The sequence below is a fragment of the Pleurodeles waltl genome, chromosome 10 (assembly GCF_031143425.1).
Source record: "Pleurodeles waltl isolate 20211129_DDA chromosome 10, aPleWal1.hap1.20221129, whole genome shotgun sequence".
Classification (NCBI taxonomy): domain Eukaryota; kingdom Metazoa; phylum Chordata; class Amphibia; order Caudata; family Salamandridae; genus Pleurodeles; species Pleurodeles waltl.
In genome coordinates, this window is record NC_090449.1 from 943,578,302 (window position 1) to 943,606,110 (window position 27,809).

The 27,809-nt window shown below is 42.7% G+C and overlaps 1 protein-coding gene and 1 long non-coding RNA gene across 5 annotated transcripts in view; one reads left to right on the top strand and one right to left on the bottom strand.

The window, feature by feature from the left end:
* The window catches only part of DYNC1I1 (dynein cytoplasmic 1 intermediate chain 1), a 1,447,115-nt gene that overhangs the window by 196,341 nt on the left and 1,222,965 nt on the right, over window positions 1-27,809 (bottom strand). The gene's annotated exons all lie outside the window — the stretch shown is intronic.
* LOC138262053 (uncharacterized) overlaps window positions 1-27,809 on the top strand; it is a 92,306-nt gene that overhangs the window by 62,754 nt on the left and 1,743 nt on the right. The window contains exons 2-3 of the long non-coding RNA XR_011199192.1: window positions 26,872-26,917; window positions 27,150-27,207. This is a non-coding gene — a long non-coding RNA (uncharacterized lncRNA). The remainder of the gene's footprint in view (window positions 1-26,871; window positions 26,918-27,149; window positions 27,208-27,809) is intronic.

Below are 27,809 nucleotides of genomic sequence, written 5' to 3' on the forward strand. Positions count from 1 at the left end.
CCCGATATTGGTGAAAGCCAAATATGATATGAATAGATGGAATAATTTACATATGACTATAATGGGGAGGTGTAATATGGTTAAAATGATCCTCCTCCCTAAATTGCTGTACACTTTCCGCGCTATACCATTGAGCTTTACAAATGCTCGGTTTGAGGAGATGGATTGGTTAGTTATGAAATTTATATGGGCATATGGTAAGTGCAGAAGAGCAGGTAAATTTATGTCTCTACCTCGGGAAAAGTGGGGGTGGTCCTTCCCAAATATGAAATTATATCAACTTTCTGAATTTTTCAGAATATATGTGTCCGCTATGGGGGGAAAGATAGATAAGACTGAAGCAGAGTATTGTCCAAACATCTATGAGCTGCTTGTAGGATCAATAGCGAATGGATGTTTGTTAACTTTTCATGAACCTGGGTACTACAAGAAAGTACGATATAAGGTACTAGAGGCGGCCTATCGATGTTGGCGATTATGGCGGAAGAAGAATGGGCTGGGAAGATTAAATTATTATACTATAATAAATAACAACCCATCGCTCCCCGAAATATTTAAGGATAATCATGCAGTAAAATGGGCTTCTTTAGGCATAGAATGGTTAGGAGACTTTTTTGATGATCTCGGGGTTAAGACGTTTAAGAGTCTTCAAGAACAGTTTGGTCTCGAGCAAAGGGATTTTTTCAAATATTTACAGATACGAGATTTTCTGAGTAAAAATCAGGGGGGCACAGGGATTTAGAAGTAATCTTCTGCTCAAGGATATGTTGGAAAAACCTAATATAACAATTAAATGAATTTACTCGTCACTGATGGCAGCTCAGCCCGATGATTTGGAGAAGTATAGTGAGAGGTGGAAGGGTAAGCTGGCAGATGGAAGCATTCATTTTTTTAAATCATTAGAATTGGGACATACCATGTTACTTTCTTCCTCATTACAAGCACAACATTATAAGACGGTGTTCGATTTGTATTACACACCAGCTCATCTCGTTAAGTGGGGTGCATCACAAGGGATAAACTGCCCAAGATGTGGGTTTTTTGGAGCAGACATCATTCATATGTTTTCCACTTGCGGGGAATTGATGGCATTGAAAGAAGGTATTCAACTTGTGTTAAAAGGAGTAATGAGGGAATGCCACAGAGCTTTTATTTTTCTCGCCATGGCTGTGTATCGATTAAGCATCTCCTTCGCATGGTTGAACTCACGACCCCCATCGTGGGAGCAGTGGTTGGGTAAACTGTTGTCCGTGTATCATCTAGAAGTTGCATTGTATGAACGGAAGGGGAGATTGGCAAGGAGAAAAGGGAAAGTAATATGGGGACAGTTTCGAGAATGGATCCTGGCCCATTAATTTATGGTTAGGTTAAAATTCTGCTCTTCTGTCATAATGGAAATTCTGTTTCTTTAGTTCAACTGGACTATATAACAACAATTTCTCTTTCTTTTCCGAATTAAAAAAAAAAAAAAAAGATTGTAACAACCAGAAAGATAGATTTATCTTATAATTGTTGGCGGACATTTCGCACAATCACATTATGTAACTTGGGTGTATACTATGCAACTTTGTAATAAATTGAGACTAAAATGATAAATGTTATGGTCCATGCATGTATATGTGGAATAACAGACTTGTGAGCTAAGGAAGGGCCAACATAGGTTGCCAGGGGGATTTTTTGCTTCTAATTATAGTGTTTGCCCTTCCACAGGAACCACAAAGAGTAGCATGTGTTCCTAGTTTAAGATTTGTATCTTTTAGGAACTACAGTGCAGGATACATCACACTCTAGTTGTTGCAATAGATATCTATCAAAATAGCTTAATAGGAATATTCTTAAAGTTGTCTATGACAAACAGGAACCTCAAATACTATTCAGTGTGATAATGAATGGAGGGAATGGAGTGAGAATGGCAAATTATTTGCTCACATAGTGTTACTTCTGAACTTCAGCACACATTTTTTAACAAATAACTCACATGAACAAATCATTTGTTGGAAAATGGGTTATTGGTAGGGCAGGTAGGTACCTACACCTAGCAACAAGCCACTAACCTCCACATAGGTACAGTTAGGTCTCAGTAAATTAATCCCAGCTCAACCCTTGGTAGCTTGGCAACGAGCGTCAAGGCTTAACTTAGGAGACAAAGTGTAAAGCATTCAAATATCACAAAACAGTAATTAAATAAAACACAGGAAACAGTTTAAAAATCCAAAACCAATTTATAAAAATAGATAATATTTTTATCTTTAAAATGACACAAAAACGATTAAAATCGGTTCAGGGGAACCGGAGATATGAATTTTTAAAGAATTATTACTTTTCTAGCGCTTAGAAACAAAAAGCGCCAATCGGGTCATCTGGTTGCACCTCGACCGGGGCAAAGTCAAACTTTCAGGCCGACCGCGATGGAGCCCTGCTCGGCTACAGGTCGCGGGAGGCCTCGGTTAAAAAGTTACCTTCTGACTTAGTCTTTATTTTGAAGTTTTTCTTCACCGGGACGAACCTGCCAGTTGAATCCGACCTCCTGGAGCCCTTGTCTGGATACGCGATGTGGGTTTCCTCGGTGGAGACTTTTACCTTCGGACTTAGTCGTTTTTTCGAGATGAAAATCCTTCGACCGGGGTAAACCTGGATCTTGATCCGACGTCCATGGAGCCCTTCTCGGATACGATGGCTGGGAGGTCCCGGTCAACTTTTTACGTTCGGACTTAGTCTCTTTTTTGGATGTTTTTCTTTACCGGGACGAACCACGAAGTCAGGCCGGGTCGCGGTTGAGGCAAGCCGGCTAGAATTTCCGCAGCGGGTCGGTCCCTCTCTGGAGCTTTTTTCCAAAAATTCTCAAATCTTTTCCAAACTTCTGGGGCTTCACCCAGATGTTCTTTTAAGGTTCTTTTGGGGTCCACAGCTCACCCCAAGGGTCCAGAAGTTCTGTGATGGTCCTTGGGGGGTGCGGACTTCAACTCCCAGAATGCACCTGGCGCAAACTCCTTTTTGGCCACTGGACAGTGGTCAGCTGGTCGCTTTCTTCAGGAGTTGGTGCAGGGGACTCTGGTTTAGCAATTTTTCACCTGTAGCAAACAGGGAGTCCCTCCTTGAACCAGTTGAAGCCAGGCAAAGTCCTTCTTGTGGTGAAGCCCAAGTGTGCAGCTGGTGCAGTCCTTCTGAGTGCAGGTTCCAGGTGCAGGCCAGGGGTCCAGCAGGGCAGTCCTTCTTCTTCTTTAGTTCCTTTCTTGTTGAATTCTGGAGGGGATCTGAGGTGTGGGGGCAGGTCTGCCAGTTTTATCCTTGCTCCTGGGTGAAAAGCAGGGGGGTCCTGGTCCTCCAATCAGGTACAGGGTCGTCCCCCTGTGATGACCACTTCCTGGGAAGTGTGGCAAAAACCATCCCAAAAGGCAACAGTCTCTAAAAATCCAACATGGCTGAATCTGATTTTTGGAGGTTACATCTGGCTGAGCCCACCCACTGGTGTGGCTAAAAATCATAAACACACCCCTCTCCTGCCCTCTCCTAATCTAATCAAGGGGGCACCTAATTGTCTGGGGTTGCAGGATGTGGGGGTGTTGCTGGGTGCTCCAAATGTCCTTCTCTGCCTTTGAAGACCAGTTTGGCCGCCCTCCCCCTTCCTGCCTCACCATCTGCTGAGGGGAGATTCTCTCCCCCAAGCACATTCCTTTGTGTGAAGCCAGGCCACTTCACACCTAATCAAGGCAGCCTGGCAGAAGCTGCTGCAGGATGGCCAATCAGAGCACAGCAGCAAAAACAATGCAGAGCTGAAATTGGCAACTTTTTAGGTAAAGTCTAAACTTTTTACCTGGACAAGTTATATTAAATCCAACAACTGGAAGTTGTGGGATTTATTACAACAATCAATTTGATACCAAATTCTTGGTATGTAACATTTAAGGAGACTTTAAAATTTAAAATAAAGTCTGCCCATTCTAGCCTATGAAGGCCATTTACTTCAATGAGAGAAAAACGAATTTGGCTGTTTTTACCTCACCAGGGCTTATAAATCTATTTTTATAAAGTCCCTGCTAATAGTTACATGGCACCCAGCCGTAGGGGCACATAGGGCACACCTTAGGGGTGACTTATATGTATAAATAAGGTAGTTTAAGACTTTGGAAGTACCTTTAATTCCAAAGTCGAATTTGCATATAACTTTAATTTAAAAGCAGCCAGCAAGGCAGGCCTGCTTTTAAAATGACACTGGGCACCTCAGCAGTGCACCTAGGTGTGCACCACCTATGCTGTGGTCCCTAAACCTACATGCCCTACCATATACTAGGGACTTATAGGTAGGTTAACTTAGCCAATTATAATTAGCCTAATTTGCATATTGATTTTACACAGAGCACAGGCCCTGGGACTGGTTAGCAGTACCCAGGGCACCTTCAGAGTCAGGAAAACACCAGCATAAAGTGGAAAATGGGGGCAAAAAGTAAGGGGGCCTCTGCAATCAGCCCTGTTTTCCCACACAACCCCCCCCCAGCCCACACGCCCAGGAGACTCAGCCCAACCCTGGGAGAGTCTTCCTGGCTTGTTAGGCGAGGAAGACAGTGAAGAAAACTGGCTGTCCCTTTGCAGGGCCTACTCTGCCTTACATCCTCCTGTCAGGGTCACTCCCTCTGGGTAGTGAAGCCATCCCAACAGTCAAAGGACCCAACTCAAACTGAAACTTCCCTCTAGGGGGGTCTTCCTCCTCTCTCTCTGCCAACTTGGGTAGTGAGGTGCCCACCTCCCCTACTCCAAACTTTGCTAGGGCAACACCTAGCTTACCCAAAGAGGTCACCCAACACTTGAGCAACCCCACCATGACCAATAGGGTCAGGGGGCCTACTTTGCTATTGGCCCTGGGGTCTGCCTCCCAGGCCAAGTACAGTGCTGCCAGGAAGGCTAGCACCCAGCAGAGGCTACTGACAGCTGTCAGTACCCAGAACCACACCCTAAGCTCTCCACTGACAGGTGGCTGAGCTGCTTTAGGGGCATCTTTGGGGTCCTGGCACCCCTCTTGCTGTCTAGAGTGGGGGGCTACCACCTCCTGTGGCAGACACCCTCCTTCCACTCTCCCTTCTGTCAGTGCAGGGGCAACACCTTGCATCTGGACAGCTGCCTGACTACTCAGGACTTCCTTGGGGTCAGGTGAGGCCTCACCAGTGCCAACTCTGGGCTCCCCCCTTACTGGGGCAGAGGGCCCTTGGCTCCCTGGAACTCTCTTTAAGAGTGGCCTACCCTTCCTTTTCTTCTTTCCTTTTCTTGGGGACCCCTGTCTCCTAACTGTAGGGACTGACTCCCCAGGACTTTGGGTTGGGGGGGCGCCCTGGGCGACCACCCCATCTGTGACCAGACTCACCTCTGGGAGGTCATTGCCCAGGATACAATCTAGGGGAAGGTCAGCACTGACTACCACCCTAATCCAGTCAAGGATACCCTCCCTCTCTAGGGGCACTATGGCTACAGGTTTGGAGGTGACCTCCCCTGTGGCTATCCTGACTTTCTTTGTCTTTCCTGGGACATACATGTCTGGGGTCACTAACCGGTCACTCACTATAGTGTGACTGGCACAGGTGTCTCTCAGGCCAGTGGTAGGGATCCCATTCACTTGAATGTGGTGGAAGTGCCTACTCCCACCCTCAGGGATCACCAGCTTACCATCTGGTCCTGTCTCCCAGCACAATGCTAGGAGGACTTCATCATCTGAGGAATCCTCCTCTATGGCTACACTGGACAGCCCAGTGCTAACCACCTTCCTTGGACAGGCTGCATCTCCTCTGAAGTGACCTGTCTGCTGAAAGTCAAAGCAAGCCCTACTGTCCAAGAGTTTTTTTAACCCTGGGTCTCCCTGTCTCTGCTTGTCAGAGTGGGAGTGGGATTTACTCTCCTCCTTCTTAGGGTTCTGGGGTACAGAGGGAGTCTCTGTGGTGGGCTTACCACCTCCCTCCTTAGGTTTTTGGGGACCTGTCCCCCCCTTCTTGGAGTCTCCCCCCTGGGACTTGACAACCACCCTGGTTCTCAACCACTCATCAGCTGCCTCCCCTAGCTCTCTAGGGTTGGTCTGCTTAGAGTCCACTAGATGCTGGCGTAACCTTTCTTGGATACAATTGGTCAAGATGTACTCTCTCATGATCAGATTGTATAACCCCTCATAAGTATCTACTTTGTTACCAATAATCCAGCCCTCTAGTGCCTTTAGTGAAATGTCCACAAAGTCAACCCAAGACTGGGTACTGACCTTCTGGGTGTCCCTGAACTTCATTCTATATTGCTCTGGGGTCAGACCAAACTTCTTGGCTAAGCACCTCTTCATACTAGGGTATGAATCTGCCTCCTCCCCCCTTAAGGTCAGAAGCATATCCCTCCCTGAGTTGGGGACCAACTCCCACAAAAGGGAACCCCAGTATTGAGGCCTAACCCTTCTCATTTGGAGTGCCCTCTCAAAGGCCCCCAGCCACGTATCTATGTCATCCCCCTCTATATAAGCAGGAACTACCCCCTTGGGTAATCTGGGGCAACCTCCCCCACCCATGGACACCTCAACTTCTTTATCGCTGCTTCCATCTCTTTTCTCTTTGTATGCCCACTTTTTCTTTTCTAGGGCCAGCTTGTCTGCTTCCAAAGCTATGTATGCTAGCTGGGCCTCCAGCTCTCTTTCTCTGATGGATAGGTTCTCTCCTCCTGAAAGGACCCCCTTCCTACCACTAGCTTTGGGTCTTCCCCTAGTGACTGTATCTACTGAGGACCGTTCTTCCTCATCCTCACTTAGGCTCAGATGCCTTCCCTCCCCTGAGTGGTTAGAGCTAGCATCCTCCCTTCTTTCTCCCCCCTCTGGAGCTTCTTCTGACTCTACCTCTTGGGCCTCAGCCCATGCTGTCAGGGATTTGATCAGGATTTGCTTCCTGAGATCAGTGGTTGCAGGCAACCCTCTTTCAATACACAACCCCCTAAGATGGACTACTGTCAGTGTGGGTAGGCTAGCCAGATCAAGCTCCATGGTTCCCTAGTTTTGTGTCAACAAAAACTTTTTGCAAAAATTGGAAATAAGAATTTAGAAAAATTACAAAAATTCAATAATTGAAATGAATCCAAATTAAAAATTACAAACAATTTTTGCACTAGGACAATTTAAAGGATTTTTTATTTGTTTTACCTAAAACTGTAACGTGATATTGAACACAAGTACAGGATCCCGTCGCTGCTTCCAATTATGTTGGAAAATGGGTTATTGGTAGGGCAGGTAGGTACCTACACCTAGCAACAAGCCACTAACCTCCACATAGGTACAGTTAGGTCTCAGTAAATTAATCCCAGCTCAACCCTTGGTAGCTTGGCAACGAGCGTCAAGGCTTAACTTAGGAGACAAAGTGTAAAGCATTCAAATATCACAAAACAGTAATTAAATTAAACACAGGAAACAGTTTAAAAATCCAAAACCAATTTATAAAAATAGTTTATATTTTTATCTTTAAAATGACACAAAAACGATTAAAATCGGTTCAGGGGAACCGGAGATATGAATTTTTAAAGAATTATTACTTTTCTAGCGCTTAGAAACAAAAAGCGCCAATCGGGTCATCTGGTTGCACCTCGACCGGGGCAAAGTCAAACTTTCAGGCCGACCGCGATGGAGCCCTGCTCGGCTACAGGTCGCGGAAGGCCTCGGTTAAAAAGTTACCTTCTGACTTAGTCTTTATTTTGAAGTTTTTCTTCACCGGGACGAACCTGCCAGTTGAATCCGACCTCCTGGAGCCCTTGTCCGGATATGCGATGTGGGTTTCCTCGGTGGAGACTTTTACCTTCGGACTTAGTCGTTTTTTCGAGATGAAAATCCTTCGACCGGGGTAAACCTGGATCTTGATCCGACGTCCATGGAGCCCTTCTCGGATACGATGGCTGGGGGGTCCCGGTCAACTTTTTACGTTCGGACTTAGTCTCTTTTTTGGATGTTTTTCTTTACCGGGACGAACCACGAAGTCAGGCCGGGTCGCGGTTGAGGCAAGCCGGCTAGAATTTCCGCGGCGGGTCGGTCCCTCTCTGGAGCTTTTTTCCAAAAATTCTCAAATCTTTTCCAAACTTCTGGGGCTTCACCCAGATGTTCTTTTAAGGTTCTTTTGGGGTCCACAGCTCATCCCAAGGGTCCAGAAGTTCTGTGATGGTCCTTGGGGGGTGCGGACTTCAACTCCCAGAATGCACCTGGCGCAAACTCCTTTTTGGCCACTGGACAGTGGTCAGCTGGTCGCTTTCTTCAGGAGTTGGTGCAGGGGACTGTGGTTTAGCAATTTTTCACCTGTAGCAAACAGGGAGTCCCTCCTTGAACCAGTTGAAGCCAGGCAAAGTCCTTCTTGTGGTGAAGCCCAAGTGTGCAGCTGGTACAGTCCTTCTGAGTGCAGGTTCCAGGTGCAGGCCAGGGGTCCAGCAGGGCAGTCCTTCTTCTTCTTTAGTTCCTTTCTTGTTGAATTCTGGAGGGGATCTGAGGTGTGGGGGCAGGTCTGCCAGTTTTATCCTTGCTCCTGGGTAAAAAGCAGGGGGGTCCTGGTCCTCCAATCAGGTACAGGGTCGTCCCCCTGTGATGACCACTTCCTGGGAAGTGTGGCAAAAATCCATCCCAAAAGGCAACAGTCTCTAAAAATCCAACATGGCTGAATCTGATTTTTGGAGGTTACATCTGGCTGAGCCCACCCACTGGTGTGGCTAAAAATCATAAACACACCCCTCTCCTGCCCTCTCCTAATCTAATCAAGGGGGCACCTAATTGTCTGGGGTTGCAGGATGTGGGGGTGTTGCTGGGTGCTCCAAATGTCCTTCTCTGCCTTTGAAGACCAGTTTGGCCGCCCTCCCCCTTCCTGCCTCACCATCTGCTGAGGGGAGATTCTCTCCCCCAAGCACATTCCTTTGTGTGAAGCCAGGCCACTTCACACCTAATCAAGGCAGCCTGGCAGAAGCTGCTGCAGGCTGGCCAATCAGAGCACAGCAGCAAAAACAATGCAGAGCTGAAATTGGCAACTTTTTAGGTAAAGTCTAAACTTTTTACCTGGACAAGTGATATTAAATTCAAACAACTGTAAAATGTTATTACAACAATCAATTTGATACCAAATTCTTGGTATGTAACATTTAAGGAGACTTTAAAATTTAAAATAAAGTCTGCCCATTCTAGCCTATGAAGGCCATTTACTTCAATGAGTGAAAAACGAATTTGGCTGTTTTTACCTCACCAGGGCTTATAAATCTATTTTTATAAAGTCCCTGCTTATAGTTGCATGGCACCCAGCCCTAGGGGCACATAGGGCACACCTTAGGGGTGACTTATATGTAAAAATAAGGTAGTTTAAGACTTTGGAAGTACCTTTAATTCCAAAGTCGAATTTGCATATAACTTTAATTTAAAAGCAGCCAGCAAGGCAGGCCTGCTTTTAAAATGACACTGGGCACCTCAGCAGTGCACCTAGGTGTGCACCACCTATGCTGTGGTCCCTAAACCTACATGCCCTACCATATACTAGGGACTTATAGGTAGGTTAACTTAGCCAATTATAATTAGCCTAATTTGCATATTGATTTTACACAGAGCACAGGCCCTGGGACTGGTTAGCAGTACCCAGGGCACCTTCAGAGTCAGGAAAACACCAGCATAAAGTGGAAAATGGGGGCAAAAAGTAAGGGGGCCTCTGCAATCAGCCCTGTTTTCCCACAATGGACAGCTGCATTGCTATAAGCGTGCACGGTAATGCTTCAGGGGCCAGATGTACTAAACTCTGGTTGCAAAATACTGGTCTCAATTTGTGACCAGCGTGCTATTTTGTGAACCAGCCTGTCTACTAATAGGTCAGATCGCAAATTATTGAATTGTAGTGTGTTGTAATTGGACGGACCTCATGAATATGAATGAGGTGGTATTAGACCTGACAGTCTTAGGGTGGCCTTCCTCCAACTTTTTGTCTGCCTCTCTCCATTTTTCTAATCACGCTTTTGCTGGTTTTAGGACTCTGCACTTTACCACTGTTGCCCAGTGCTAAAGTGCTTGTGCTCTCTCACCTAAACATGGTAGCATTGGTTCCTAACCAATTGGCATATTAAATTTACCTATAAAACCCTGGTAAAGTGCATTATATGTGCCTAAGGCCTGCAAATTAAATGCTATTAGTTGGCCTGCGGCACTCATCGTGCCACCCACTTTAGTAGCCCCTTAACCATGTCTCAAGCCTGCCATTGCAAGGCGTGTGTGCAGTTTCTCTTCCACTTCATCTTGGCATTTATAACCCTTTAATAAGCCTCAAACCCCCTTTTTTATTACATATAAGTCACCCTTGATGAAGTCCCTATGTGACCCTTAGGGCAGGGTGCAGTGTATGTGAAAGCAGGATATGGAATGTTAAGTTGCACATGTCCTGGTAGTGAAAAACTCCAAAAGTCGTTTTTTACTATTTTACTTTTAAGCTGCAATTCTTGACCAGGAAGGAGTGGCTACCTCATGTTTCTTTCATATCTTTGAAATGGTAATGATAAATCCTCTTTATTGGTAAGTTGGATTTGACATTGCTATTTTAGAAATTACAGTTTTAGAACGTATGCATTTCTCTGCTCTTACTTTTGTGCCTTACATCCGCCTGTCTCCAATCCACCTATGATCTGTGCTGGATGACAACTCCCCCTTTGCATTCTATCCAGAGACTCTGGACACGTAAATGCATCTGCATTAATCTTCATACTAATGGGTCTTCCTGAAAAAAAATGGTGGAGGGGCTCACACTTACATTTCAATGGGTTGTGGCCTGACCCCACGCAAGGGACTGATGACCCCCCACAGATAACCTATAAGTTAAACAAAAAGGGCACGGACCCTGACACCTGTGGACCAGGGTAACAAAGTGTCAGGTAAAGAGTAGTCTCTGCGGCGGAAGTGTAAGCTTCGACTTCCATGGCACTAGTACAAAATATCCTCTCTATGGTAGGGTTTTGTGAATTGACTTTATTTAAATACTTTTTCTCTTTTCATATACTTGTGTCACATGTGGAATAAAAAATATCCTGATAGACACATGGTTATGCATATATATTCGTAAATACCAGTGGTGCACTTTGAGTTCACTTATTCACCTTCACTGCGCCGACACTGGATAGGAGCACCTATATATTTTTTATTGTTTTTAATCTTGAATTTCTGAAATTACGTGATATTGGATTGATAAATGACAAACCAGTTACAATGGAATTTGTTGTGCATATGAAAAGAGAAAAAGTATTTAAATAAAGTCAATTTAGAAAACCCTACCGTAGAGAGGATTTGTTGTACTACTGCCACAGAAGTCGAGGCTTACACTTCAGGGCAGGGACCACTCTTTATCTGACCCCCACAGATAACCCGGCAGACAAGAGTGGACTGAAAGGGAACTAGTGCACTGCAACACCACTCTTTGAAGTTTCCCCCACTTCAAAGGCACATTTGGGTATAAGTGCTGGGGCTCAGACCACCTGACATTAGACACTACTGGACCAGAAACTAAGACCATGTGAAAAGAAATGCTGGGCTGCTGGGCTGCACAAGGGACTCAACTGGACTGTTTTCCTGGAAAGACTGCTCTGCTGCTTGTTGCCCTGCCTCTTGCTGCTCTCTGACCTCGCAAGAAGGACTCTGCCTTCTTACTAGAAGTGATCTCAAGGGCTTGCTGGCTAGTCCTCTGTTTTTTTCCCTGAGGTCTCTGGGACAACAAAGACCTCATGAATGGTGCTTCATCAGCCCCAGCGCCGCTGACCAGGTGGAATTTTGCCACGGACTGTCGCTAGCAAGCATAGTGCTTCCTTGCAGCTCCTGTGCTGTTCTTCTCAAACTACGCTTGTTGCCACAGATTCTCGCTAGCGAGTGGTGAGCATCTGTGCAGCCTCTTTGCAGCTCTTCTGAAGTTGTGCCTACTTCTGCGGATCACCTTCATTGCAATTCCACAATCTGTGAGCCTCTCACCCAAGAGCTGTGTCTACTGCTGTGTACTCCTGCTAGTGAGCATGGTGCCTCTTTGCAGCCCTGTTGCTGTTGTGCCACCCTCACCTTCTGAACTACTCTGCAGCTGGAACCCCGCCTGGTGAATTGTAACAAGCATCTCAGAAGGACTGTGTTTGCTCACCCATCATGTCCGGAGCCGAGTGCCGAGTACGGCCACAACTCCTGCACAGTTACTGACTTACTCGGTCCGCATGCTCTGTCACCAGCCCTCTCCCCGGCACCCATTTCTAGTCCTGGCCCATATGCTGACTTTACCATAACATTCCTAAGAAAGGTACACTCGATTTGCAAAGCAATGTGGGGATACTTTTGCCAAAGATTATCTTGTTGTATCTGTACCATTCTTGATTCCTCCAGATAAATACTTTCTATTTTTCTAACTTGGTGAAGTCATTTTTGTAGTGTTTCACTGTGTTTTGCTATATGAGTTATTGCACAAATATTTTACACGTTGACTTCTAAGTTAGGCCTGCCTGCTCTGTGGCATGCTACCCGACAGTGGGGATAGGATAATTTATTTTGTGTTGTGACCTGCCCTGATTAGAATTGTGGTCCCTATTCGGACAGGGGGCATACCTCTGCCAACTAGAGACCGCGAGTTCTAACAGGTAAATTGCAAATAGTGTCTTACTGGAATCCAATACCATCACAGGGATAGTGGCCTGTTGGGGATATGTTTCTGATTGCATTTAAATAAAGCAATGTTTTTTAAGTGCTGCACATTTTTCCTAATATAAACCAGTATGGATTTATAAAAAATTAAAAGTTTCACCAAAATATTTTATGACAGGGGAGTGGTTTATAGGACCACTGCCTACACTAAAAATATTTTTGTCAACATTTGCAAATGGGAAGGGATCTCTTAGGGACCCCTTACTGTTCATCAATGAATTTCCACTACTTTTGTATAGTCAGTAAAATATTAATGTTTTGAGACCAGATTTCCACTGCAAAACATTAACACATACCATTCCGAATCACTATTTGACATGAAACACGCCCCATCCAAATACTCATTATGTATGTAGTTGCAAGCCCAAATCGTGATTCTGTAACATGTTAATGAATCTTAAATTTTGTTTGGCACATATAAAAAGGCACTTTTGAGGTTGCAAACTTTCCAATGTCGTGAATCACACTCATTGTGACCTCGAAATGCGTTAGTACATCTGGCCTTAGTTGCAGCACTTAAAGTTTTAAATACTAACATTTTGCACACTAATAAATGCCGCGCATGGTGCATGCTTCCACTGGCTAGAATACAAACATTTCCTAGAGAAGTGATTTATTTTGTCTCCCCTAATTTGCATTGATGCATTGGGCTTAGCACCGTGTTATATATTCGGAAGTGGTTTTCTATTTTGTTTCCATTTTACTTTGCAGCCATCAGTGTAGCTTGTGGCAGCTAAAATCAAAAGCTGAACTATGAGTTTAGTAGACTAATCGCAGATATAGATTATTGCTTCTGCAAAACAGTACTGACTGCATCAAAAGTAAATTGAGCAAAATAGCAAACCATTACAGCTAAGTAATATTCCATTGAAATGCAGCTTAGTACTATTCATCCCAGACACAAAAATATAATTGCCCTAGTAAAGTGATATCTAATGAGGGAACAGAAATTACCATTGAGGATGGCAGCATATGAGTTCATCACCACCAAAATGTCAGACAAAGGGGTGAAATATTGTGATATAGAATGTTATTGCATATGTAGATGAATGTGAATGATGATTGCCTTATGTGACCTATTACTGCGAGTTATAAAGTGAACATGCATCCGAATACCAATCTAGTATGAATATTTTTCCAAAGGGATGGGATGGTCGTTATCTCATCAGTCAAGACGAGGGGGCTTACAGATACATTTTGAATGATACCTTTAGTATATTTCTTGTGAAGGTGCAAAAGTGCAGCTAAGGATAAACCCACTGACAATATGTCTAGTTACAACAAATCATTCCTTTGCCTATGTGTAAAAACGTTGTTTTTTTCCCTTCAACAATGGATAGAACATCCCCATTGTTAGTAATTGGTTTACTGGATGACTGGGGTGTGAGCCCTGGTCAAGCAGCAACCACAATCCTAGTCCGGGTAAGGTACAAGCAAACCCCAAATTAACCTGTGCTCGCCCCTGGTAGCTTGGCACAGAGCAGTCAAGCTTAACCTAGAGGCAGTGTGTAAAGTATTTGTACAACATTTAAAACAATGAAACAATGAAAACTCGACACAAAAAAGTATCCCACAGTAGGCTAAAACAATAGATTTTAATTTAATAAATCAAACAAGACGAAAACTACAAAAATCCGATTGGTATCACCGGAGTTTTGAATTTTTGAAGAATAAACTGCAATATAACGTCTAAAAGCCTAAAGTGCCAAACACAGCTATCTGATTGCATTGAACTGGGTTAAAGTCAAAATTTCAGACTGACCGAGATGGAGCATGAGTAGGATACAGTCACAGATTAGTCCTGCTGAAGTTTTACCTCCTCAAGTTTTGTGGCAAGATTCCTGTTGGAGTTGGAGAGAGTCACGAGGAGGAAGCAGAGCATAGCATGCAGTAGTCACCTTGGCATAAAGAGCAGGCCGGGCATCGCAGATGGGCGGGCTGCCGCATCATGCTGGTGGTTCCCCACCAGCCATCGATGTTGCTGTGTGAAAAGCTGGGCTGGCAATGGGTCGCGGTGAGTTCTATTGCAAGCAGCGTGGGTTCTGTGTGAACAGGCCCGCTCAGGATCATAAAAAGCCCAAAAGCTTGAATGAGGAGCCGCTGAGCCATACCGAGGGTCGAGTACCTGAGGGGCACCTCTTGGTGGTCAGGAACTCATTGAAGATGGGTCAAGGAGTTGTGAGGAGCCCGTTATGTCTCTGAGGCTCAGATAAGAAGGCCAGCTAACTAGCTCTTTAGGTCTCTCTAGGGGTCCTGGTTTCAAGATGGGTTGCATGTCCAGTTCTTCCTACTCAGTAAAGGGGTCAGCAGGCCAGCACAGCAAGGTATCAGCTCCTTCAGAGTAGCAGTCCACCATAGTGTCAGTCCTTTCAACAGCACAGCAGTCTTTCTTCCTGGAAGAGTATCCACAGTTCTAGATATACACTGAAGAAGGGGTGTTTGAGGACCTTCTTTTATACCGATTTGGGCCTTTAAAGTGTGGAGAAGCTTCTGGAGGCATGTCATTGAGGTGCACATATGCCCTGTCTTCTCTGCCTCCAGACTAACTCCAGAGGGTCATGCAGCCCTTTGTGTGGAAACAGACCACAGCCTATTCAGGTGTAATTGTGGCTGAGCCCAGCTTCTGCCACCCATCCTACCACTGATGCCCCATCCAGTTACATCTAAGCTCCCACTATGTGTGATTGTCTAGGAGGAACACAAAAAGACCAACTACCAACTACCAACTACACCCAGTCATGTGATCAAACAAAGACAGCAAACGTCTAAGGCAAGAAAATACCAACTTTCTAAAAGTGGCATTTTCAGAATTGTAATTTAAAATCTGACTTCACCATAATTTAGAATTTTAAATTAGGATTCCAAAGACACTACACACAAACCAGTTATCTCTTCCCATTTGGAAATTACACTTTTAAAATGTAATAAGGCAACTCCATTTTAATGTACAGGAGAGATAGGCCTTACAGTAGTGAAAAATACATTTTTCAAAGGGTTTTTCTCTACCAGGACATATAAAACTCAAAAGTACACGTCTTATCTTTTAAATACATTGCACCCTGTCCTCTGTGCTGTCCAGAGCCTATCCTGGGGGTGACTTATATGTATGAACAAAGAAGGTTTGGGCCTGGCAAAAGGTATATTTTGCCGGGTTATAATGGCAGGGTAAAACTGCACACACTGGCTCTGCAATGATAGGATTGACACATATCAAAGGGCTACTTAAGTGGGTGGCATAATCAGTGATGTGGTCCCACTGGTAGCATTTAAGCTACACACCCTGGACACATGTAGTGCACTATACTAGGGACTTAGAAGTAAATGAAATATGCCAATGGGATAAGCCAATGTTTCCATGTTTTAACAGACAGCACAAACAGTTTAACACTGGTTAACCATGGTAAACTGTGAAGATTCCTCAGGTCAGCAAAAACAGGAGGTTTGAAGACAAAAGGTTAGGGGGGAACCACACCAAGGATGCCAGGTCTCACACCTATATAATTGCATCAGTCTGGAGGATATTCCTCGAATATCAATAACTTTTTAGGTATAAATATGCTCATCCAGTGCTCCTGGAAATTAATGTGAGATTCATATTGTTGCATAACAATAATTTGTTTGATTATCAGGGCTGAGTATGAGTCTATGACACAATCCCAAATCAGCCTTACTTTGGCTCAGTGGGAGTAAACTGTAGCAATGAATGTTGCATTGGAGGAGTTGAGTATGCTTTAAGCCTCAGAAATACAGATGACGTAGTGGATAGATCAATATGTTAAGAGACAATCTAGGACAAAATCATGCTCACATATAAAACTCATCCAACTATAATGTTTTAGACACTACAGTAGAAGACAACCATATGGACACCAAAAGGTTAAGAAAAAATACATACATAAAGTGCTCACCCTTCTTAAGTGCTGCAAATAAGCTTTAAGCAGAATTTATCAACAACAAGAGAAATTGTTTGGGGCTGAAAGTTTGGATGAAAATTGCTGAATGATCGTTTTCAAATTTGGTGACATTCTAAGCCCCTTTGAAAGCTCTAGGAAAGTCAACAAAGATTCCCCTTTTAAAAACTGGACTTTATCTTCTATTGAAATTACATCAATTTAATCAGGTGAATAAGAATATACCAATTAATTTAAAACTTACTGGCATCGCCAGTATGAGAATGAAAAAAATCAAACATTTTGAAAAGCTAGAAGCTCACTGTAGGTGACCATTGGACAAATAGTTTTCTCTATATATGAATTAGAGGGTGTATCTGACTTCCACCGAAATTGGCAGGCGTTTATTTGTATATCCACTACTCACTATTGGCTTTTGGCATGAATGTGATCCAGAGATTCACAGAATAAACTGGTGATGGACATTAGAAGTGTGGAGATTTTTGTGCATTGTTTAACATGCTGTTAGTGGTTATAATACACAGGAGTACAATCCATGTCACATTATGTATATCTGAGGGCCATCAAGCATGTAGATGTGAGGTATCCTATTGCGCTAAATCTTCATTGGTCTAACTGTTCTATATTTTAACAATTAATTAAAAAAGACAAAAATGTTCTGAAGTTTGGAGGGGTTTGCAGAGTAGCCCCTTACCTGACAAGAGAACCCCAACAGCTTATTTCAAGAGGCCTGAGACCACAGTATAAAGTAAGCCCGGGTGACATTTCTGTTAAAGCTGGGGAAATCTTGTGTAATTTTGATCATTTTGCTTTATGCTTAATAAACTTGTTATGAGATGTCACGTAATTATGAGTCTTTTGTTACAGCGTACCAGAACAACGCGAATGACCTCAAAGCGAGCAGATGCTGTTTGCAGCACTTGTGTTTTTGTGCTATGTATTACTGTAAAAATGCATCATTGGATCCAAAATGCAGCATCAATTGAGGGTTTTGCTTTTCACACAAATATGTTTAATTTCATATAATTTTCCCAAAATTGCACATATTATGTCAAGGAGAAGTATACAAATTTTGCACAATCCTAGTAAAAATCCAGAGGGAATCATCATCAAAATCTTCTTAAAAAGGCTTTTTTGCAAAGCATTTGTCAAATTTATTATTAAAAAGTCAGATGTCTGCAGGTACCAGACGACCCAAGGGACCTAGCAGCATGTGACCTCACCAGATAGCTACACAGACTTATCCTGCCTGGAACATATTCAAACCCCACATAACATTTTCATCATCATCATCAAAAAACATTATTTCGGCCATGAGGGCCATAAAAGCACAGAGCAGTGCAAACAATAAATACATAAATAAATATATAAGAATGCAATAATTACAGCACACTTTATAAAATAATAAAAACCTAAATGCTTTTCCTATGCGTTTTCAATACATAATTGCTAAAAACCATTATATAGGTGCAGATAAAATATTTGCTCTGAGAACTCAACTTGCCTCAAGAAACTTGATGACAGCAATAACCAATGCCAAGAGAGTGTTTGACCTGAGGATTCGAAAAGCAACAAGAGACCTGCGAACTCCAAGCAATCTGCAGGAGGGAGTGAGTCATTTCCTGAGAGGGGTTACATAGGCAGGGCAAACAAATAAAACATGAGGCAGATTTTCGATAAAAGCCGGACAAGTGCTTGTGCCCTCAGCTGACAAACGACTGGTAAATGATCTTAAATTCCTACACAAAACTAGAAGTACAACTTCCTGTCTCTGGCGACCAGAATTACATCCCAATAAGCCTCATATTTGCATATAACTTTCAAATCAAGAAAGTCACGTGACAATGTGGAATGGAGGGCTAACCCCAGTTTCTCAGAGTCTACCACCCTCCAGTACTGTTTCTTAAGGTCGAGTTTCGATGGAAAGGAGGTAGTAGTTGGAGAGTCCCAAAGCTCATTGAGCCCAAGCATATAAAATGACTCTTTGATGTATCTGAGCCAAGGGATGCTAAGAGAGAAATCAGTTTCTAAAATAACCTGTAGGGCTGCAGTATAGGAGGCAAGCTCTGACGTAGTCCAATACAAAAGAGGACGTAGGCGAGCCTTGTAGCCCACGCTCTTAAAGATCAGGTCCTTAAAGAGAGGGAACAACAGAGTGCTCAACGGAAGAGAAACAAGCTTTCTTAAGAAATTATTTTCAAGAGTTGGTAGTTCTTGAGCTTTGGCATGACCCAATAATCCAGCACCATATAGAGCAGAGCTCACAGCCTTAGCTTTAAAGATCTGGAGTGCTGGGCGTATCGGCTTAGTGCATGAAAGGTTAAAATCCTTGATTAAAACCCCTGTGATTTGCTTTATTTCAACACCTTCTTCGCAATGTGTGGCTTCCAGGACATATTCTCTGTTAACATTCAACCAAGATAGCTAAATGTGTTCACCTTCTTAAGTAGAGTACCTCCAAGCATAAACTTCCTTTTGAAGGATCTATAAGGATTGAACATCATCAATTTAGTTTTGGAAGTATTGATTTCCAGACCCCGTGCGGAGTAGAATTCCTCAAAACACTTAAGAAGTTTACGTAAACCGCTCGGACCTTAGCTATCAAAAGGGTATCTTCCGCAAATAGCAAGATTGGAATTTTATGTGTGCCTTGTGATGGTGCGTCGGCCTCCATCATGAGTACGGAAAAAACAATATTATGAATATATAAAGAAAAAAAAGTTGGAGCAAGGACACACCCTTGGCGTACTCCACTTGACACCGGAATCTTGTCAGTGAGCTGCCTAGGTCACCCCACCACAAACATGCATAGTTGCCCTCATGAAGCCGTATTAACAGTGCAAGAATGTGTGCGGGGATTTACATCCGAGAGAGAACTTCCCACAGCTTATTGCGAGCCACTAGGCGAACGCAGATTTCAAATCAAGCAAAGCAACATACAGATTCTCCTTACCAATAACAACAGTCTTCCAATATAAAAGCAGAAACCTGAAGGCTTGTTCAGTAGTGGAAGTTTTCTTGCAAAAAACACCCTGTAGTGTACTAAGTATATCACACTCAGACAACCAATCATGAATATTTCCCAAAAGACAGTGGCAGAAGACTTTCTGCACACAATCCAACAGGCTAATCAGCCTATAATTACAAGGTGGAGCTCTATCGCCCTTTTTGAAGATCGGCACTACAATGGCACCCTTCCATTAATCAGGGATTGGTGCCCCTGCCACTTTTGCATTTGATATGATAGTAATGTATCTCGACCATACTTCAATATCAGTTAGAAATATCAGTTAGAAACAGATCTGCCGGATATCCGTCCAGACCAACGCCCTCCCGCGCTTTAAAGTACCTAATGAGTGCACTACATCTGAAAGAGTAAACAATTGCATTGGTGAAGGACTAGGAGTTGAGTTGATAATGGTACAAAGGTCCTTATCATGTTCACATATCATACTAAGATGATCAGCAGAGCATTTGACTAAAGTAGTTTACCAACTCTGCTGCAGCAATGTTCATTATAATATTCAATGCACTATCATCAGGGCCATGCACTGCCAAAAACCAAAATTTAATACAATTCTTCTCACACGAAGCATCATTAAGTGCAGCTCACCACTTACCATCTTGCCCACATTTAGCTTTACAAACTGATAATTTGTAAGACTTCCTAGCTGTACGAATAGCAACTACATCCTGGGACTTAATAGTTTGGATTAGAAGTTTGATTGATGTTTGACATTCCTTATTAAACCAGTGATGTTTTAACTTAGGCCTTAAACCACCAGAATCAATACCTGCTGTAAAATGGGCCGCAATACTCTTGAAACATAAAGGATGAGACGTACTTATTTGCTCACTAGAAGTTGCAGAGCCCACCTCTAAATGTATCAATGAGGTCTTCAAAACACCGTTTGCAGCGCTAATAATATCTGGCCGGGCCGATACCTTGTTCCACTTTAAGTGGTGTTTATCACTGGCAATACATATTCCCAAAGATGATATAGCAGGGGTGTTGATCGTCAACATTTAGTTACATACGGCAAGCAAGTGGACTGAGAGTGGATTATGATAGCTCTCAGTTCTCTCAGTAACCATCATATCAATAACTAAAGGCCACAGTCTTATATCAACTAAACAATAATCAATTCTGCTTGTGTGATTGACCTTGTTGTAAGTATGACAGCCCTTTGTATCAGATTTTGTCCTCCCATTGAGTGCTCTGCGCCCAAATTCAATAGTCAAGGATTCATGGGTGGAATGTCAAAGGAGGGGACAGACCATGCCCGATCTTCCTCACGAGTAAACCCAAGATCACCCCAGATAAGAGGTTCAAATGTAAGATTGAAATCACCTGCCACAATGATTTTAAAATGCCGGGAACATTGCCGCAGGAATGTCTCCAAAACATTAAGGGTTTCAGAAACTCGCCCCCCAATGTTAAGGTTAATCACACCTGAATTTAACCCAAATGATAGCTGGATACCTAATATCTCAGAAGAATCGATAGATACCTGAGATATACAGCAGTTTAATGATGTTCTGGCCCATACGGTTAAGCCACCAGAAGGTCTAACCTTATTCTGGAGAAGGCTGGAATGTAAAAATGTAAGTAGCCAGACTGAAAGAGTGGATCGATCGACCATGTTTCCTGGAGGAGTCATAGGTAGCGTTCCTCAATATAAGAAGTAAAAGCTTGAAGGGGAGACAGATCCTAAACCTGCCATATTCCAGGAAACATATCACACCCCAACACTTAGAGGAGCTGCCCTGACCATAGATGTAATGTTTGCACAATTAACAACCTGATCCTGAGTTGACAGATGAAATTGTGGAGGGAAAAAGGGTGCAATATTGTCCAACTGGTCCTGAGTTGACTGGTGAAGTCTATCTAAAAGAGGAGAGCAAGTACTTTTAGAATCAGCGGTAGAAGAAACAACCATACCAGGGCTAGTTGTACCATATGAGGAAGGAACCCGGAATGGTAAGCTTACAAGGGTTTCAGATGGTACATCAAGGCAATTGTTCTCATTTAGAGCAGGTGAGCTAACCACAGAATGGTGGGTGAGTCAGGCCATGATACGAGGGGAGCTTATGGTATTTAAAATGAATACAAGAGTACCCAGGGGCACTCGTGCTAGCGTCTAGGGTCACCAAGTTATCCACCATACTCCTATCCCTAGGTGTCAACTCGATCATATCATAGCGTGTATCAGGATCAGACCTTCTAACTGCCTTTATTATATCCTCATATATCACAGAGTAACAGCCTCTCACATGAGCGACCCAATGGATCACCTTGTTTGTGACAGATTCTCCCCCTTCCCTTTGAGGCAATGGATGTAATTTAGGCACATTAACCATTAGGACAGTTTTGTTCGATTTGAACCGGTCAGCAACAGGCTGTGCAGCACACTTTGAGACATTATCAATGTTTAGAAAGTTGACAACAGGGTCTTGGTTCCTTGCCCAACCCTAAACTATTACGTGTGGAAAACTGACAAGAGTTCCCAGTCCTGTTGGATAATGGCCAGCACAAGGGTCCAAACCGGCAAATATGATTCTTATTACAAGTTGTCAAGGGCAATTTGGGCAACATTACTGACCCATAGTGGTTGTTGCATCTAAAGACATTAACTGTTTAACCATTGAAATTAAAATATTAACCATGGATTTAAGCTCAAACACCTCGCTCTTTAGATCTTGTATGCATAAGATGTACTGAGCTTTAGGCAAATCTGGGTTTACTTTGGTATCTTCTGTTCCACCCACCATAGTACTTAGGTCAGGATTGTCGTGTAGGTCTGAAGTGTCGTTTGGGGGCTAAAGCAGTTGCTACATTGAAGGGCATCACTATCAACAGGTGATAGCTCATTCGCCAATACTAAGGGAATGTGGGTAATAGCATTTCTCCCTCCCCCCTGCCCTTCTTATGACACGCCCCCAACCTAGCTGGGGTGTGCTCGCTCTGGGTGCCTTTAGAGACGTTATCCGAGGAAGAAGTTAATATTTCCTTGCATTCAACCAAGAGATTATCAAACCTTTCCACTAAACAATTGTTTGCTGCATGCTTCTGCCTTATGTGTTTTTTCTTGTGCACCCCAACAGCCCCACCCTCAGTTGCCTTCCTTTTGCCAATCAATAATACAATATCCAGTATATGGATAGGCCCTTAATGGTCAAATGAGTCAATAAAACAACCCAAAAGAGGCTACAACAGTACACTGGAGCCAACAAAAGCTTACTTGATAACAAATGTTAGGGGGGTGGCCCAGCCTAGCCTACTTCTGGCTCCGATGGGCGTGGATGGGCCCACGTCCTGTGTCCCGCTCTGCAGTAGATTCCCTGGTGCTTTCTAGCACTCGTTGGTGTGGAGAGTAAGAGCAGCTGGGCTTGGAAATGACTGCCTCCTGATGCCAAGAGCAGTCTAGGATATGTAGTCCCCCTCCTGTGCTTAGTGCATCCCGCTCTGCGGTAGATTCCCAGGTGCTTTAAAATACACGTTGGTGTGGCAAGTGCGAGCAGCTGGGCTTGGAAATGGCTGCCTCCTGGGACCAAGAGCAGTCTGGGATATGTAGTCCCCCTCCTGAAGATCTTCAGAATAGCCAAATTCAGGAAGACTTTGATACAGCTCTTGTCTTTATCCTATTAGACTCCAGAATATTCCAAATGTCAGCACCTTCAGTGACAACTGTCTCTACATCAGAGCCATCCATTAGTGCATGCTGCCACTTTATCCCATTATGTTGCTTGGAGCATGTATCTCTAAGGCTAAAGTAATATATATCCAACTAATCTCTTACCCAGCTTGAATATAGTCTGCAGATTTGTTGACTTTTCTTGCCATACAGGTAAATGCTAAGTTAGAAATCTTGCCCAGGGCAGACGATCAACTTCACTCCTACTTGCACAAGTGTCTAGATCTTGATTATATGTCTGCCATATACTTGGGCATATGTTAATAAGCCAGTGCAGATCTCCTCAGCAGCACCTCTCATTTGCTGACTGTATAATACATTTACACCATTCTAAACATGAATCCAAACAGAGACATGGAACTGTAAAGAGAAAGCATTCCAATACATCTGATGCAGAAGAGACTAGAGGTTACAACATTATCTCCCTTTTGACAAAGGAATTAAAAAGTATACCTCAACACCAAAGTAACGAGAAACAAGAAAGCACATATCAAAGAAACTAACATAGAACACCACTAAACATAATTTATAAAAAACAAAATCAACAAAGAGCAGCAAAATTATTCAAAACAAGGAAGTAAAACCTAAAGCAAAACATATAGAAAACAGGAAAGGAGAAGTTAAGAAAACACAGAAATATATCCCATTTAAGCAAGTGAATATTTTAAACAAAACTGTGTGAGCTATGTGAGCTATATAAATGACACTGTGTCTTAGTTAAATAATGTAAACTTCCTTGGTAGGCATGTAAATCTTTGAAGGGTGCTTCCTTCAGGAGGTGCACAAACTACTTTATGTTCATTCTCTGACAATTTCATTTGAATATACCTTTAGGACTCTTTCAGCATTCCTCCACTGACCACCCTGAACCCTGACTTTATTGTCACAAAGTTCCTATATAATAATGGAGTAACCATAACACATTTCCTCTCTTACAAACACACTGAAAAGGAAACTTGCTTAGCATATTTTCTGGTATTGTACTGAATTCCTTGGTTGTCCTGTGATTCAATACCAAACTTAGGTACAACTTCATCTAAACTATACCTTACACTCCCTTTCCTAAGCCACCTATCCATCTATCCTATCCTGGGTACCGGACTGATGTTGGTGTGTTCCTCTTTCACAATTCAAAATGGGTCACTATTGTTACAGAATAAAGAGTGGTGCAGTACAACCAAAGCATTGAACTGACTCTTCAATAGAGCAATCATTCTTTGTGACCCACATACTACATTAATTCAACATTCAGTTTGTTCTTTCAAAAAGGCCATCAGTTTGTGGATGGTAGAGAGAGCTCCTAAGATGTTTCATGCCACACTCTGCCAAAATGCTATTCATATCTGAAGCCACAAATTGAACACCACAGTCACCCACTAAGATTTCTGAGAATCCTTCTTTTGAAAACATATGTCTGAAAAAAATCAGCAGTTTTTCTGCACTTGGCTCATGTAAAAAATGTACTTCTGGCCATTCGCAATAATGTTCCATTAGTACAAAATTATAGTGGTATTGTGGCGACAGAACATTAAATGGGCCAATAATGTCTATCCCAATTTTATTACAAGGGCTAGAAGGATAATCCATTGGAAGTAAGGGTAGGATACTCAACTTAAAGTATTTTCTGAGTTATTACGAACGACACAATATCTGTCTGATGAGTCATTTTCCTCACCAATAGAAGGCCACCAATAACACCTCTAACCCTCCTATTGGTCACAGTTCACCCTGAGCACCCTCATGGCCATTGAGCATCAACTCCTTGCCAGTACTAGAAGGGCTTATTAGTTTATCACCTCTCAATACAATACCATCTTCCACGGATAACTTTTGTGCTATCTTGATAGAAAGTTGAAGACTGCAATGTACACTTTTGTCATTCGGCCCACATTCATGAATATAGGTCTTTACACTATAAAAAAAATATATATTTTTACTACATTTAATACAATCAGAAACTACACCATCAATGAACATAAAATCATGTAGAATCAAAGCTCCCATATTCTTCAAAGCCACCACATCCCTCCACCCATCCCACTTCAGTTTAAAGTTTTGCATTAGATGTGAAAAGTCTCATGCCTCAAATGTCATGACCAGTGTTATCCAATGGGGCACATAGCCTTCCCCGATAAGTGTTCTACCCACTCTATATTTAGTAAATGTTTTTGGACAGCCCCAACTTTCAAAGACCTCCCTCTCTGTAACCATGCACAAATCCATGTCCTTCTTCCATTCACATAGCTGCAATACACTCAGCCTTCCAACACCTTGGCCACTATCAATCCCAATGACACCCTGGGCCATTAGGGTTAGGTCTGTATCCTCCCAGATATTTAGGAGGCACTACTTAACAGAGTCCTCCATGCCACTCTCTCTTGCTGTATTTAAGCAGGTTACTACTGATTCCCAGTATTGTGGAATGGCGGGAGAACTCCAAATCATGTGAAGACATATTCCCACTTGACCACAGTTCCTCTGACACACAGCAGTTCGTGCCCTCCCCATTTTTTCCAGAGTAGTACAGGCATAGTAACACCTATGTGGTACTTTTAGTTGCTCCAACCTTTCTTCTAATGGGGATGCCTTTGGGAGGTCGTCTCCCTTCGCTATAATCTTTAGCAATGTGTGTCATATTTGCAGCTATCGGTATGTCTCTACAGAAGCCAACTGATATTCTTTATGGAGATCTTTATGGAGATCTGGAAATGGCATCACCTCTCCCCCCTCTCCAAAGGTCTCCTTCCCTGGGAAGGCCAATGAGGTCACATTTATCAAAACCCCTCTTCCTCCCCAATGTACCCAATCTTGCGGAGTCCCACAGGGGAGTGACTTGTGTGATTTTATCCCATCAGCCCAGGGCTATTCAAATTAATCGTGTAGCCTGAGTGTTGTTGGTAAAGTGTGAAAAGAAGCAGGTCTTTACACTTTTGAGAATCTCATCATTATCACTAGCTTTAATCAAAAACTCTTCAAACTAGACAGGGAGAAGTGAATAACAGCAATACAACAAATGTCAGCACCATCTTCTGCACACAAAGGTTGTTTTCATCAAAAGGTAATCTATAAAGAAAATCTGCTCTAGGTTTACTTTTACCTGAAATATGTTTTATCATAAAATCATTGGTAAAAATTTAGTGATTAGTATAGCCATACATGCCTAACGATGTTCCCATAACAAATATATACTATTGGTTTGTGTTTTTTTTTTAGAGTGAAGTTCCTGGCCACATGTCGTGACAACAGTTTTCCAGTTTTTCAAAACATGCTAAAACTTCCCTTACCTTGACTGAATAGATGCAAAACAAACTGCAACTTTTACTTTCGTTTTTAGTGTAAGCATCATACCCAAGCCATACTTATTAGCATCCACAGTAATAACGGATGGAAGATTGGGTTATAAGGACTCTGGCAGTGGTCATCTCTAATTTTATAGACTGAAACATTTCTTGACACATAACATCCCATGAGAAAGGGATGGATTTGTTTTTAACATATTGGGCAGAATCTTTTTTTTTATAGCAAATTTAATAATGAATTTTGTGTAAAATTTGCAAAGATCAAACAAATGATTGTAATTTGTCCTTATCTTTAGGAACTGGACTATCAACCACTGCTTTCACCTGCTTTTACCAAACCAGGTATGGACATTATCAAGTGTTGTGAGATAACATGTGCCTACTATTAGTTTATTTTTTCCAAAACTCACAGTTTTGTATCTTCACAGCTATGCCCCTCGCAGCATAGAGTTTTAGAATAATGTGTAAAAATATGGCATTATCCTGCAGTCTGTTCATATACACCTAAGCATCATTTTGAAAAATGAACACACCCTTAAGGTCTATTAGAAGTTGAAATATAATTCTCTTGTAGACTAACGTCACAGAAGCCAGACCAAAAGGCATTCAGCAGTACCAGAATGTTCCCTTAGGTGAGTTGAAAGCAGTGAAATCTAGATGAATAATCTAACTGTACTTGATGGTACGCTGAAGCTAAATCAATTTTCAAATTCCATTCAGCTCCACCCAGTTTACCCAACAGATCACTAATTTTCAGGTGAGAATGTGAGTCAGCCCAAATGTCCTCATTTAAACTGCACAGGTTTACATATACTCTTATGTTAACATTCTGTTTGTGGGTGCTTACTGGTTCAATTACACTCTTGTCCTACAATAATCTCAATTCTCTTTCTAAGTAATTTCTTAAACTAAATGCGACTGCTTGCACCTTTTGCTTGACAGGTATGATTCCTTCTTTCACTTTAATCTTATGATTGAATCCTTTTATCATGCCAGGGGTATCTGAAAAAACAGTACAGGATCCATATGACAGACTGCCTAGAACTGTCTGATTCTTGATAACTATAACCTGCTCCTCAGTTCTAGGTCTCAGTAGCATTCTGAACAATCCTAGGTGAAACCAGCACCAAATGTTAGACCCCCTGACTGCGTGTTTTTTTTCCTCTCTGGTCTAAAATGAGCTGCACCAATAGCTTCCAAATACATTTGAAATGCATTACTCCATTGTTTTTCA